The sequence below is a fragment of the Dreissena polymorpha genome, chromosome 1 (genome assembly GCF_020536995.1).
Source record: "Dreissena polymorpha isolate Duluth1 chromosome 1, UMN_Dpol_1.0, whole genome shotgun sequence".
Lineage (NCBI taxonomy): Eukaryota > Metazoa > Mollusca > Bivalvia > Myida > Dreissenidae > Dreissena > Dreissena polymorpha.
The window spans coordinates 133,111,526-133,125,311 of NC_068355.1; the positions used below are offsets into that span (position 1 = coordinate 133,111,526).

At 35.6% G+C, this 13,786-nt stretch overlaps 1 long non-coding RNA gene across 2 annotated transcripts; it reads left to right on the top strand.

Moving 5' to 3' along the window:
- The first annotated feature begins 9,843 nt into the window (after nucleotides 1-9,843).
- Nucleotides 9,844-13,187, top strand: LOC127850599 (uncharacterized). 2 transcript variants are annotated; one of them, XR_008035370.1, is made up of 3 exons: nucleotides 9,844-10,371; nucleotides 11,163-12,349; nucleotides 12,682-13,187. It is a non-coding gene; the product is annotated as an uncharacterized LOC127850599 (long non-coding RNA). The 2 variants fall into 2 exon arrangements; XR_008035372.1 differs by having other exon boundaries at nucleotides 11,163-11,996.
- Nucleotides 13,188-13,786: the final 599 nt, after the last annotated feature.

Consider the following 13,786-nt stretch of genomic DNA (forward strand, 5'->3'; position numbering starts at 1 on the left):
GTTTGAGCGATACATTTCCGGACAAGCAAGCTAGGGGAGATCAATGGACGACCGTTTGGAGGAAAGGATTGGAGATTTTAAGAGGTATGGCGAAGAAGAGGGAATCCGAGAGCGAAGCGAGTCGCGAGACAAGAGGACTGTGGTTGAGAAATCCGCTAGAACTGAAAGGCAAGTGGAACGGGAAGCAGTTCGGTTGATCAGTTGGAAAAAGGCACAAGCTCGAAAGTAGCAGCTGAAGAAGAAAGGCCAAAAGAAACTGAAAAGGGACTAAAACGTAGGAGGCAAGAGTCTGAAGGAGATCAAGACTTTGATCACAGGGACAACATAGAGTTGGGTGAAGAAGCGGTTTCGGAGAGAAATATGGGCCCAGATTGAGACAGGGGTGTTTCTCCAAGTGATAAGCTATCTTCCACCTCCTCCTCCTCCTCATCTTCCTCTTCAGCGTCGTCCTGTAGCTCAGCCATGCTGGGTTCAAGCAGCAGCTTAAATGACAGAGCCTTCCGGATTCTGAAGAAGGGCTGTATGCCCATGTGTCCGCCTGCGAAAAGGGACTGGTAATTGGTCAATGAATTCACCTTGGAAGCAAACAACCAACAGATTGTATGGCCGACAGCAAATTGGAAGAAGATGACCCCTGATCAGAAACTCATGGCCCATGAGTATGTGGCAATCTTTCTTGAGCGTGCGGAGTGCACCAACTTCCCAACCTTGTCTAGGAGAGCCCTCTTGGACAAGTACAACTTCGTGTCCCTCGAAGCTGAGGGTAAGCCGACAGTGGAAGAAGGAGAGGCAGAGAAGATGGACTCAAACATTAGGTATTGTAACTTTAATTACCTCAAGGCCATCGTAAATGGGGAAGTGGAGGAGAGTCGCGTGGCAGAAGGTATCGTTCGCGGACTTGAACTGGCTGATAGGTGGAAGGACACAGATGTTATAACTGAAAAACTGGATGAGGCAAACATTAAAATACGTGTGGGTGCATAGGAGCTATCTGATGTGTGTTATCTGTAGACTGAGACTAGCTACTATTTACATTGATTTTCAATTGTTTTTGTTGCTATGCCATCTGTATGTTCTCGTTGCATTAATGTTAAAAGTGCTCATTTGTTATTTTATTGGACATAATCCAGGAGGATTATTTAATAAAGTGGGTGGAAGTGTAATATAATGGACTTCAATAATCCTATGCAAAACTAATAATAAGGTTTCATAACATGTAATATTATCTGAAATATGATGAAGATATGGGCAAAGACATACTCATCAAATGTTGACAGATTCTGACACCTCGCTGAATTACATGACATATGCATGTTTAACGGTAAACTGAGGTTTCATGCATAAATCATTATATCTACATCTTATTCCATGTAATCCTTAACTGTTACTCACAAGTTTAGTTATTAATCCTCGATCCTATGATTGTAATTCCACATAGAATAACACTTCCTTGTCACTCATAAACAGTATCGACCATGCTTGTGACGTCATAACTTTATATTTGTGATTAAAGCAAAAGGCTGTGCCATATAATTAAAGGTTACAGTAAACTATGTCTTATTGTATTAATTCTAATGATTTGCTACTGTTTTATTTCAAGTTATTGTCATTTGATTGATAAGCATAGATATAACATTTGGAACTATTCACTGATGTGCGGAAGCGTTTTGAAGAGTTCATTTTGGCGCGCATATTTGATTGGATGACAGTGGTTCAAATCTGCGATTCAAGCATTCTGATTGGTCGGAGCTGTCGCATAACCGTTTACGGAGTCTGAGGAATTGTATCAAGGGGCATCCATATAAAAGACGCGCCGCAGACGACTTAGGACGCATTCAACTTTTTGCCACACAACATCTAAAATTATTTAAACTTTTAACAACTTTAATATTAATAATACAATCAAGAAATGACTGGGATGTCGGATAAAATGTAACTATATTATATTCTTATACATTTGTTGTTTCATGTTGGTATATTTTGAAAAGTATAAATAAATTAAGTCTCACTGTTTTCATTTCTTTATTCTTGAAGACATCTATTCACGGACAAATAACATTTTAATAAACTAATAAATACTTGGTTGATAGAAATGAAACAGTGTAACCGATGGCACGAAACCGTTACAGTATAATTACAAATTGTAAGGAATAATCCCATTGCCTAAAAATATTTGTTCAATATGGACTTAAGTATGTTTTTACTCATAGAAATTGATTTCGTGATTGAAATCCATTTACTTTATCGTATACAATCCAGATGACATCACATTTAGCGTTCTTCAAACCAGAACATGTTTCTAACCGTGATGTGTTTTTGTGGAAGGACAAAATGTTTTCACACAATGTTGTCTTGTCAGCCTCTTCCCAGTTAAAAAACAATGTGTCGTAATATACTGCTATAAAGCATTATATACACAATAAACACTACTACCTGTAATTATCGTATTAAAGAACTTTCAATTTGTTGATTACTAAACCCATATCTTTTTTCCAGTTGAACGAAAATGGTTTTCTTTCAAATCGCGTGAGCAAAAAGAGTTTCGATACAACAAACTACTTAAACAACTTGAGTACGGCATTGACATCGGGGGATTTCCAGTGACCACGCTGGAACTCGTTTTGAACACAAAAATAAATATTCCGGAAATTGAAATTGCAAACGAAAAAACGGCTTCCGTAAAGCTCAACGACAACGATTGAGTTAATTAGACTTTGTACAATTTTTTTTTACATTTTACTTGTGTTATGAAAAATAGATTGTTTTACATTTTAGGAATACATATAACAGAATGCTGACAATATTAGTAATAAATTGGGTAGGTGTTGCTTTTAAAAAAAAGCTTCAACGAACAAATAGTGCTGCAAATCGTTGCATTAATTAAAACTTGCTTGCAAACAATACAAATATCAAAACATCTATCAACTTAATTTCAGGAAATTTATTATCTTATCACTATAAACGGTAAAACATCGAATACAACAGAAAACTATTCGGTTGTATTTTACTTTTGTCAACAAGTAGCACCAAACTGGCAATTATGCCTTTAACATTTAAAATCAACATTTCGTTTTAGAAACATGATATTCTTATATTTAAGAGGGAATATTTGGGTTGCCTACGTATACTTTATTACTCAAAAGGTGAACAAGAATGATGAAAGTCATTATACCGCGGTATCTACCTTTCGATAACACGAGTGAATACGGCAGCGTAAAGTTAAAGAGGTTTTACTGTTTTTGTTTGCAGACCAAGCAGGTCGGCATATACACGGATAAGAACGGGCAAGGATCTTTCGCATGTGAAGCGAGCAAAGGCAAAAAGTGGGAGTTAACTGCGATCTCGTAAGTTAGGATGGCTCGTCAATATAACACTAAAACATACTTGTATAACTTCATCTGCTTCAGCAGAATGTCGTTTTTGTATCGGAAAAAGAATATTAACAACATTTATGCTAACAAATTCGTTCACTAATGTATATTGAAGTTCGGAAAAGAAGCGTATCAACCGTTCAAAGCAAAAATATATTATTGTGCGTTGCATGCTATATTGATAATTAATAGTAATACTCTGTCTTCAATTTAGTTGGCTCAATATTGTTTGTAAGCATATGCTTAAATGTTGTTGTTTTTTTAATGTTGCTGACGTATTTATTCAGCAATTTCTGTAAACCGTCAATTTTAGAGCGGACTGGTATACTTTAATAACGAAGCCTGCTGAATTGGAGGCGAAGTAAAACAGGCCGAGTGCGGAAATGCTACCACAGACGGAGAACTGAAACACTTTTACCCACCCGATGGTATAACACATATGAGCCTCGCTCTTTGAAATGGGGGTTAAATGCATGTGCGTAAACTGTCGTCCCAGGTTAGCCTGTGAAGTCCACACATGCTAATTAGGGACGTTACTTTCCGCTTATATGACATTTTTCGTTTAAAGGAAGTCTCTTCTAAGCGATCTAGTTTAGGCGGAAAATGTCGTCCCTGATTAGCTTGCTGCTGACTGCACAGGCTAATCGGGACGACACTTTACGCACATGTATTTTACCCCATTTTCACAGAGTGAGGCTCATAATTAAATATTCTTCAAACAAAGTTGTTAGAGTATTTTTGTTCCTATACTTTATATAAGTAGTCAAAGCAGTTGAAATAGTCAGTCGAAATGCAATAATTTCAAATAGAAGTGTAATCCTTTATAAGTTTTTTAAAAGAATACGACTGAAGCTTGCGCTTTTGTTTCAGGTGTAATATCAAAGTGGTCCGTAGCAACGTCACAAGCAGCAGATGTTCTGGCTCGAGAACGTCGCTCCATTCACCATTCTCCTGGATTCAAGGTCGTAGAAGTTGCATTTGCATTGGATGCTGCATTCATGGACCTGTACGTAATGTGATATACTTGATCCTCACGAAGTGCCTGCTTAATTAAATGATATTAAACTGTCTACGAGATTGGACCACGTACGTCTAATAAGGTCATCTGATAGACTAGTTTGTTAGGAGTGTTGTCGTTAGTCATCTGATAGACTTGTTGGCTTAGAGTGATGGCGTTAGTCGCTTGATAGACTTGTTGGTTTAGAGTGATATTGTTAGTCTTCTGATAGACCTGTTGGTTAAGAGTGATATTGTTAGTCATCTGATAGACTTGTTGGTTTAGAGTGGTATTGTTAGTCATCTGATAGGCTTGTTGGTTTAGAGTGCTGGCGTTAGTCATCTAATAGACTTGTTGTTTGAGTCTGTTGTCGTTAGTCATCTGATAGACTTGTTAATTTAGAGTGATATTGTTAGTCATCTGATAGACTTGTTGGTTAGGAGTGATGAAGTTAGTCATCTGATAAACTTGTTGATTTAAAGTGATATTGTTAGTCTTCTGATAGACCTGTTGGTTAAGAGTGATATTGTTAGTTATCTGATAGACTTGTTGGTTAAGAGTGATATTGATAGTCATCTGATAGACTTGTTGGTTTAGAGTGATATTGTTAGTCGTTTGATCATCTTTTTGGTTTAGAGTGATATTGATAGTCATCTGATAGACTTGTTGGTTTAGAGTGATATTGTTAGTCATATGATAGACTTTTTGGTAAGAAGTGATGAAGTTAGTCATCTGATAAACTTTTTGATTTAAAGTGATATTGTTAGTCTTCTGATAGACTTGTTGGTTTAGAGTGATATTGTTTGTAATCTGATAGGCTTGTTGGTTTAGAGTGCTGGCGTTATTCATCTGATAGACCTTTTGGTTGAGTCTGTTGTCGTTAGTCATCTAATAGACTTGTTAATTTAGAGTGATATTGTTAGTCATCTGATAGACTTGTTGGTTAGGAGTGATGAAGTTAGTCATCTGATAAACTTGTTGATTTAGAGTGATATTGTTAGTCGTCTGATAGACTTGTTGGTTTAGAGTGATATTGTTAGTCATCTGATAGGCTTGTTGGTTAAGAGTTATGGCGTTAGTCATCTGATAGACTTGTTTGTTAAGAGTGTTGTAGTTAGTAATCTGATATACTTGTTGGTTTAGAGTGATATTGATATTTGTCTGATAGACTGGTTGGTTCAGAGTGATTTCGTTAGTCATTTGATAGACCTGTTGGTTTAGAATGATGTCGTTAGTCTTCTGATAGACTTGTTGGTTTAGAGTGATATTATTAGTCATCTTATAGACTTGTTGGTTTAGAGTGATTTCGTTAGTCATCTGATAGACTTGTTGGTTTAGAGTGATATTGTTATTCATCTTATAGACTTGTTGGTTTAGAGTGATATTGTTAGTCATCTGATAGACTTGTTTGTTTAGAGTGATATTGTTAGTCATCTGATAGACCTGTTGGTTTCGAGTGATATTGTTAGTCATCTGATAGACTTGTTGGTTTAGAGTAATATTGTTAGTCATCTGATATACTTGACGGTTAAGAGTGATGTCGTTAGTCATCTAATAGACTTGTTGGTTTAGAGTGATATTGTTAGTCATCTGATAGGCTTTTTGGTTTAGAGTGATATTGTTAGTCATATGAAAGACCTGATGGTTTAGAGTGCTGGCGTTAGTCATCTGATAGACCTGGTGGTTGAGTCAGTTGTCGTTAGTCATCTGATAGACTTGTTAATTTAGAGTGATATTGTTAGTCATCTGAAAGACTTGTTGGTTAGGAGTGATGAAGTTAGTCATCTGATAAACTTGTTGATTTCAAGTGATATTGTTAGTCTTCTGATAGACCTGTTGGTTAAGAATGATATAGTTCGTCATCTGATAGACTTGTTGGTTTAAAGTGATATTGTAACTCATCTGATAGGCTTGTTGGTTTAGAGTGCTGGCGTTAGTCATCTGATAGACCTGTTGGTTGAGTCTGTTGTTGATAGTCATCTGATAGATTTGTTAATTTAGAGTGATATTGTTAGTTGTCGAATAGACTTATTGGTAAGGAGTGATAAAGTTAGTAATCTGATAAACTTGTTGATTTAGAGTGATATTGTTAGCCAATTGATAGACTTGTTGGTTTAGAGTGATATTGTTAGTCATCTGATAGGCTTGTTGGTTAAGAGTTATGGCGTTAATTATCTGATAGACTTGTTTATCAACTGTTTTGTCGTTAGTTATCTGATATACTTCTTGGTTTGGAGTGATATTGTTAGTTGTCTGATAGACTTGTTGGATTAGAGTGATGTCGATAGTCATTTGATAGACCTGTTGGTTTAGCTTGATGTCTTGAGTCATCTGATAGACTAGTTGGTTTAGAGTGATGTCTTTAGTCATTTGATATACTTTTTGGTTAAGAGTGATATTGTTAGTCAGCTGATATACTTGTTGGTTAAGAGTGATATTGTTAGTCATCCGATAGACTTGCTGGTTAAGAGTGATATTGTTAGTCATCCGATAGACTTGTTGGTTTAGAGCTATGTCGTTAGTCATCTGATATACTAGTTGGTTTAGAGTGATATTGTCAGTCATCTGATTGTTTGTTAAGAGTGATGTCGGTAGTCATATGATAGACTAATTGGTTATGAGTGATATTGTTAGTCATCTGATAGACCTGTTGGTTTAGAGTGATATTGTTAGTCATCTGATAGACTTGTTGGTTTAGAGTGATATAATTAGTCATCTGATAGTCCTGTTGGCTAAGAGTGATGCCATTACTCATCTGATAGACTTGTTGGTTTAGAGTGATATTGTTAGTCATCTGATAGACTTGTTGGTTCAGAGTGTTATTATTAGTCATCGGATAGACCTGTTGGTTAAGAGTGATGTCGTTAGTCATCTGATAAACTTGTTGGTTTGGAGTGATATTGTTAGTCATCTGATAGACCTGTTGGTTAAGAGTGATATTGTTAGTCATCTGATAGACTTGTTGGTTAGGAGTGATGAAGTTAGTCATCTGATAGACTTGTTAGTTAGGAGTGATGAAGTTAGTCATCTAATAGACTTGTTGGTAAGGAGTGATGAAGTTAGTCATCTGATAAACTTGTTGATTTAGAGTGATAGTGTTATAATTCTGATAGACCTGTTGGTTACGAGTGATATTGCTAGTCATCTGATAGACCTGTTGGTTTAGAGTGATATTGTTCGTCGTCTGATAGACTTGTTGGTTAAGAGTGATGACGTTAGTCATCTGATAGACTTGTTGGTTTAGAGTGATATTGTTAGTCGTCTGATAGACCTGGTGGTTCAGAGTGATATTGCTATTCGTCTGATAGACGTGTTGGTTAGGAGTAATGAAGTTAGTCATCTGATAGACTTGTTGGTTTAGAGTGATATTGTTAGTCATCTGATAGACTTGTTGGTTAGGAGTGATGAAGTTTGTCATCTGATAGACTTATTGGTTTAGAGTGATATTGTTAGTCATCTGATAGACTTGTTGGTTTAGATTGATATTGTTTATCGTTTGATAGACTTATTGGTTTAGAGTGATATTGATAGTCATCTGATAGACTTGTTGGTTTAGAGTGATATTGTTAGTCATCTGATAGACTTATTGGTTTAGAGTGATATTGTGAGTCATCTGATAGACTTATTGATTTAGAGTGATATTGATAGTCATCTGATAGACTTGTTGGTTTAGAGTGATATTGTAAGTCGTTTGATAGACTTATTGGTTAAGAGTGATATTGTTAGTCATCTGATAGACTTGTTGGTTTAGAATGATGTTGTTAGTTGTTTAATAGACTTCTTGGTTTAGAGTGATATTGTTAGTCACATGATAGACTTATTGGTTTAGAGTGATATTGTTAGTCATCTGATAGACTTTTTGGTTTAGAGTGATATTGTTAGTCGTTTGATAGACTTATTGGTTTAGAGTGATATTGTTAGTAATCTGATAGACTTGCTGGTTTAGAGTGATATTGTTAGTCATTTGATAGACTTGTTGGTTTAGAGTGATATTGTTAGTCGGTTTAGAGTGACATTGTTAGTCGTCTGATAGACTTGTTGGTTAAGAGTTATGGCGCTAGTTGTTTGATAGACTTATTGGCTTAAAGTGATTTTGTTAGTCGTCTGATAGACTTGTTGGTTAAAAGTTACGGCGTTAGTCGTTTGATAGACTTATTGATTTAGAGTGATATTGTTAGTCATCTGAAAGACTTATTGGTTTAGAGTGATATTTTAATCATCTAAGAGACTTCTTGGTTTACAGTGATATTAATAGTCGTCTGATAGACTTGTTGGTTTAGGGTGATAGTGTTAGTCATCTGATAGACTTGTTGATTTATAGTGATTTTTTAGTCATCTGATAGACTTATTGGTTTAGAGTGATATTGTTAGGCATCTGATAGACTTGTTGGTTTTAGAGTGATATTATTAGTCGCCTGATAGACTTATTGGTTTAGAGCGATCTTGTTAGTTGTCTGATAGACTTGTTGATTTAGAGTGATATTGTTAGTCATCTGATAGACTTATTGGTTAAGAGTGATATTATTAGTCGTCTGATAGACTTATCAAACTTGCTCAAATTTAAATGTTTGCATTCAGGTAGCATTAGGGGTTTTAATGGTCGCAATCAACTATTAATTGATTATCACGAAAGTCTCATTGAAAAAAAGTTGGCGATACAATCTAAAGTATAATATTATTTTTATTTAAATCCATCGACTTAGCCGCGTGTACATCCAGAGAATCCGAGTGTTCTAACAGCCACCGGAAGTAATCGTAACGCAACGGCACTCACGAGCAAGAGTCCTGTCAGATAGACTGCCGGTTCCATCGGTTGCACAGATACGGGTCTTAAATAAGCGGACTAAAATTAAGTGCGATTCAACGAAGATTTATTCATCCAAATATGTACAGAAACATATATTCTCAATCCATTTAAAAACTTGGAAACCTTTATAAAATGTGGCACGGTGTTTTTTTTTAAAAGCATTTCGATGAGTTTTTCCTGTGTGAAGGGCAAATTTCCACCCAATTCAATCGCTATCGACATCAAACGATTGCGTACACCGAATATTAGGTTCTGTATGCACACACATATTGGCTTCTTGCCGACGTAATAGATACTGTTGCATTTTTTCAAAAAGAAAGGAGATGGCGCTAATGATAGGAGGTGGCGCCAATGCAAGATGTATCAATTAACAGTCGTTTCGCAATAACATCGTCACATGACGTACACCTGATAAATAATGCTAGTTGTCATATTGGCTTTATTTTGTAACGTACAAACGAAGGCTGTAACTGTAGATGTAACAATACTTAAAATAAATAAATTGGGTATTGTTGATCAAGCTGGTTTAAAATCTAATATTTTTAATAATAATCTAATATTAACTACCCGGTACATGCGTTCTGTACCACAGGTTAAAGTCCCCGTTATCAATAGTTGCGTGACAGTTTCCCTAGCGTGTTTACTGTAATCATACTATTTATGTCATTTGAAGTTCAGATAGCAGTTATTTTACGACTTGAAGCAGTTCTGATATTTGTTAACTATTAAACAATACACATTTTTATTATAAGAATATTTTATGGACTATAGTGTTTTATGGGCTATTAATAAGTAGAAATACTGAGCCATTATTTTATAATTTAATTATAACGTTCGGTTTGCTGAAAGTCAATAATTAAAATGGCGTCATTTTCAATGCCTGCTGTTGATGTAGCCTCGGATGAAGTTAAAGATCATTGCTGCTCGGCATGCGTGGAGCAGTCAATTGAAATATGTGCCGACTTTTACTGTGAAACATGTTTGAAATTGTATTGTAGACAATGTATTCACCACCATGGTCAATTATTTAAAAAGCATACACCTTATGGAAGGAATCAAATGAACAAATGGCCAGTTTCAAAAAAGGTGAAAGATTTTCTATTAATGTGTGAAGTGCACAAAGGTGAAACTTTGAAAATGTTTTGTGATGACCACAGCCAGCTGTGCTGTACAGACTGCGCCTTCGTTAATCACAGGTAATTTAACTTTGTTTGCTTAAGTATATTTTACAATAGCTTTATCTTTAAACAAGACAAGCAAGATACATACAAGCTTGTTTGCGACCTCATTTGTTCGAATGTTATCTTTTTTCATTACTAATCATTTTTATTGGTTAATAAACAAAAGCTCAGATTTCCATCATATGGAATTAAAAAGCTATAAGCCTATATATCTAAATGATTAGTTTAGGACATCGTAATTAATTGTCAATAACTGATTTTACAACGGATTCTCGTTATACTTTATTGTAAGAATAAACAACTATTCACAAACAATATGGACTCAAATAAAGCCATGCAAATTGAAACGGTCCACATGTTATATTGATATTTACTTAGAAAAAATTCTGATATTCGATCAAACGGAAACATACAAAGTGCGAGTTCATGGGAAATTAATATACAGCACCACTGTACGGTTATCATTAGTATGCTTGACATTCATATCAATTCATCGGGTACAAGCCATGTATGACAATTGATATCTACCACAGAAACGAGATAAAAACGAGATACCTATGTGATAAATAATCATTTAATAAAAATTGCTCAAAGATAAATTTAATTATGAAAGTATTATACCATATAAGCCATCCATACGCCCCTGTTTTTCTTTAAAATAAAACAGAAAACACACTTCTACAAAAACTCGTCATAAACCGTATCAGGTGGTTAAGTTAAATATAAGAAGGCACAATAAATCCAGATTATTTTATATACCAAAGTCAGTTATTCATTTTATATATAGAGACTATTATTAATTACAGACAGTGCCTTAAGGTGGAACACATTTTCAAAAAAAATACCAACATAACAGAGCTGCAGCAATTGTCCACTAAGCTCGAAACTATTCTGCACAAAATGAATAGCCTACATGCGAAACAGGAGGCAACAATCCAGTCAGTGCAGGGATCATATGATGAACAGTTACAACTGGGAAACACGCAGGAAAATCAATGAAGCTTTAGACAAGAAAGAACAAAAAACCTTAAATGAAATGAAAGACACACTGACCAGACTCCAAGCTTCTCTTAAATCAAAACATTGAACAGTTTTTATCAACTCTCTCGGGTATAGGTGGTATTTTTACAAGCCCCATGCATTATTGAGAGTGCAGACATATAACAACACCCATGAATTATTGTCTTTGTCTAAGCAATTGAAGTTGGAAACAAGTGTTAAAATACCAGTCGATTCCGCCGTATGCAGCATCAAAGCCATCTGTGTTCTCTCTGAATATCAGACCCTTGTTGCTGACAAAAGTAATATGAAAATCAAGCTGCTTGGCGGGCAGTATGAGGTACTGAGTCAATGTATAGTATCCGGTAATCCAGAGGACATATGTCAGATGACACACACAGAGGTTGCTATTACTGTGAATGGTGCCGCCACACACTGGGTGCAATTTATCACAGTTAGCAATGGACAGCTTTTGAAAGGTAGAACAATTCAGTTACCCCATCACTGTGCAGGGATCGTCCAAAACCAGGGAGACATGTTCATAACTTCTACTACTGCACTGTACAAGTACACATTAAGTGGTAAACTAGTCAGCATTATATATCAGGATACTTCAAGCAGTAATTCAGATAAGAATCAAGGTGGTTGCCGTCTCATGTCATTAACACGAATTTTTATGGGATTGGTTTGACATTAATTATGTGTATTCTCACTTAAATTTAATACAGCTGTAAGGCATACATTTATTTATTTGACCGTTTGAAAGAACGGCGGAAAATTAAACTGTCAACTAAAAAAATACTTAGTGAGTATCCCATTCCGGTGTTGCGCTTACGCAAACGTGATATTTGTGGTGTTAACATAAACAAAAGGTTAAACACATGGATGATTATTGTAAAGTTTCACCGTTTAATTTATATATTTATAAAAAATATGCACAAACCTCATCCGGAAAATAGTACCTCACCAGTATTTAACAGGGCGATGTCATAAAGTTAGTTACACCTAACTTTTTTGTATTTTTATTAAACTGTTGCTGAGAAACATAATGATACTGGGTAATATACATTTGTTACACTGCTTTTAACTGACACCCGCACGTTGAGATACATGTTACTAAATTGTTATAGGGTTCGATAATATAAATTTACCGACATGGTATCGAATCGAACGGGGTTGGTAAGTAGCCTTGTAACGAATAATTCATCCTCGTTACATTATTGATAGTAGAACACGACTTCGGCTTGTTTGGTAACAGTTAAACTATTTACCATGACAATTAAGTATGTCAGTTAAAAAAAGGTATGCTATTATTGTGTTTTGCAGTATACAGATGTGCTGTAAGCGCCAATGGTGACACAATTTATATCAAAAACCGTGGCCAGAACAAGCTTTTAACTCTTAGCAGGAATGGAACTGTCCTGTCAATATTCTCTGACCCTGAATTAAAAGAACCAACTGGAGTACATTTGACAACTGGGGACCAAGTGTTAGTCTGTTTCGGCGGGTCCAACGCCATCGTAAAGTTGAACAAAAATGGCAGTCGCAAGGTAACCACTCTGGTCAAAGAAGAGGATGGATTGAATTGCCCAGAGTCAGTATTTTACAACATAAACAGAAAAAAATTAATTATAGGATATGAGTTCAATAATATTTCGGTGTTTTATAGCAAACGTAGTTGTTCAATTATGTAATATTTGTTTTGTATATGTTATGCATGTATAGTGAAACGAGTATTTCTAGTATTGAACTACTAATTAGATGCAACTTAAAATGCTCTGTCGTATATATAATTTAATAATAAATCAATTGTAGACAGTAATTTAAAGTAACATGCAGTTTATTTAAAGTAAAAATTACGGTGATATTTTGTGGTTGCTAAATATAGGTTTCCCTACGTAATAGTTTTCTAGAAGATTCAACTGGTAGTGCAACATAATTATCTCATCTTATTCCTGCAATCACGCATCCAGATTTGAAGGATGCAACAACACGATCTAAGATTTCAAGAAAACGAGTCGATATCATGGTAAAACATGCTCCGTGTCCCCAGAGGGTCAAACTGTATATATTAAATATGTGGTCCCCTAATAACGCAATCAGTATTGCTAATCCATAAACAATATCTTAGCGCTCAGTTTAAGAGGAGAGGGGGCACATACGCTATCAGTTTCCATCACATCGCAAGGGCATATTTAAACTTATAAATCGCAGGCAATGTCTCATATTTTACTTGATACCAAGTAGACACTTATTGCTTAAGAGCGCACTAACACAATAAGCGGAGCGATCGGGACACCCGGCAAAACACGCTCGCAGTAGATCCTTAACGCTCATTCATTACACCACTTTGTGAACACCGTAGCGCCTTTGAATGCTTGATTTGTTCACGCGGGCCTAAAATGTGGTACTATTATATGAGTTATGTCAT